Below are 2,331 nucleotides of genomic sequence, written 5' to 3'. Positions count from 1 at the left end.
GTGTGTGTGTGTGTGTGTGTGTGTATACCTAAAGGCTGGAGCCTGTGAGTCTAATGTTCATGTCTTCATGCCCTCCTCCTCCGCTCCAGGACAGTAGTTGCTGAGGTGGTCTGAGTATCTGTTAGAGCATCACACACGCACGCATGCACGTACATACAAAAACCTCCATTGTTCTCAGTTGTACACCTGAACCCACTGACTGAGGGAAACCTTTGTAACTTAGAATAGAGGCAGAATGGAACAAATGCTCTATGTATTACTGTGAATAGAGATTTAATGAGACGTCATTTATCAAGTTGATCCTCAGCTCACTTTGTCAAGCCTAATTTAGGAAGCTTAGAGTGAAAGAAAAGTGGGAGACACAATAGCTGATGTGCGAAGTGACTCTTTGCTGTGACAAGCAGTTCAAATCCAATTTTCTGTATGACAAACACATTTTTCCAAAGTGTGAGCAGGAAAACAGCAAAAAATTCAATATTACATGCTGAAATATAATTTAAAGCACATCTCTAAACATGCAGCTCAAGGCACGTTTTATTGTCCTATTCCCCTTGCCGTATGTGGATTTTTAAGTCACACCTAACCAAAATGGACTCTTTTTGCTGGTTAATCTGGTGTTTCTCCTTTGATTCATTAACTCTTGTTATTGTAAACTTTTTCTTACTACAAACCATTTTCAATAGTGACAATAGCCTTTAACCTGATCTTAAACCCCCAGTTTAACAGCCTGGCGTGCTCTTAACACCCAGATGAATGGGTGTTAAGAAGACGCTCCAATCCAACTACTACTCATCGATTTGTAATTGTCTCTTCCAATTAAGGGAATCCAATACTGCTAACGGCTATTCAATCCAGGTAGAGTAAACACAATTTTCATCTGTGCTTTGCCCGCTCTAAACTTAAAAGTAAACTGTGGTGAGGAGACAAATCATGCTACAATCTAAATGGCTTCAGGTTCACTTTAAAATCTTTAAAATTGAAAGTGATACAGACTCAGTATACAAGATGCATTCAATTTGCAGACTACTCAAGTGTGAATGAAGAATTTGGCTTCCTGTATTCAGGCTGACTTGATGTATTTTTAAAAAAGGAACCCAGAGGTTTCTAAATATCTATTATTCAAAAGGTAAAAAGCATGATAGCTAATTTGTCTCAAGTAAAATCATTTTGTGACCCAAAATGGGCTCCAAACTCCAATTTAGGAACTACTGTGACTGCCAGAAAACTAGCAAGGTTTTTAATCTCTCTCACTCCCCTCATCCTCACATAAGGAAACAACACAGGAAGTGGAGGATAAAGTACCAACAACAGAAGCAACAAATTACAATGTTTCCAAGCTTTAAGAACCAGGAACCAACAAGCTAACTAGACACTATAAAAACATTCCTCAGAGCACCCTGTAATTGACGTATTCTCTCACCCACCTTGTAACACAGCTGCTCAGTGACTGTAAACAGACTGCAATGCTGTGAGAAATCCCAATAAAACATACCCAAATTCGTCATGTCTCTTTTGACACACTAAAATCCACAAAAATTAAGAAAGGCAGCAAAAGCATCCATATCCCCAAACCCCTAGTTCAGTTTCAAGTATAGTGCAAAAGTGCAAGCTGTACTAAAGCTTTATTTTGTGTTTTAATTTCCCGAGAGTCCAGGTATGTCTGTTGACTACATCAACAATTGATACTGCAACACTGCATGTACCTAGACCTACACCTCTTGTATCTTACATCTTCATCAGTGATATTGCTGTTTCCTGCAAACAGTCTATACTGGTTTCTTTTAGTCAGCGACCACAGTCTTTCCCTAAACCCCTGTTAATAACGCACTTGAAAGTCTCATGATGTCAACTAAATACCTCAAATTCAACCTTAATGTACACAACAGCTGTTTGGCAACATAGGCTTTATAGTATTTCAGGTAACAGCAGCTCTGGCAGATGATAAGAAGATAAGCTGAGAGACAAAAAGTAGAGCTAAATAAAACACCAGCATTGGAGAATGACTTGGGTGTGCTCGAGAAAGAGTGAGCAGGTAGGAAAAGTATTCTTCTCTCTGCCAAATACTGAATGCAGTACGATCAGTGGGTACAAAGACTGAACAGGGAGGTAAGACGATAGCACAGCGGTGATTGTGGTAAAAACATAGAATTTCACAGCACACAGTTAGAGGTATAAGGGAGGTAAAGAAAAGTGATTACAGTTTTTCTATCTCCCTTTTCTATTTTGCTGTTGTCCTGCTTCATTTTAAGAATAAAAAATAAAAACTTTCAAGTAGTTGCATTGGTGTGTGTGTTTGTGTGTGTGTGTGTGTGTGTGTGTGTGTGTGTGTGT

The 2,331-nt window shown here is 39.0% G+C and overlaps 1 protein-coding gene across 2 annotated transcripts in view; it reads right to left on the bottom strand.

The window, feature by feature from the left end:
- fras1 (Fraser extracellular matrix complex subunit 1) overlaps nucleotides 1-2,331 on the bottom strand; it is a 242,061-nt gene that overhangs the window by 107,726 nt on the left and 132,004 nt on the right. The gene's annotated exons all lie outside the window — the stretch shown is intronic.

The sequence above is a fragment of the Etheostoma spectabile genome, chromosome 5 (assembly GCF_008692095.1).
Source record: "Etheostoma spectabile isolate EspeVRDwgs_2016 chromosome 5, UIUC_Espe_1.0, whole genome shotgun sequence".
Classification (NCBI taxonomy): Eukaryota; Metazoa; Chordata; class Actinopteri; order Perciformes; family Percidae; genus Etheostoma; species Etheostoma spectabile.
The sequence above is the reverse complement of the archived record's forward strand: the minus strand, read 5'-3'. Positions and strand labels throughout refer to the sequence as shown.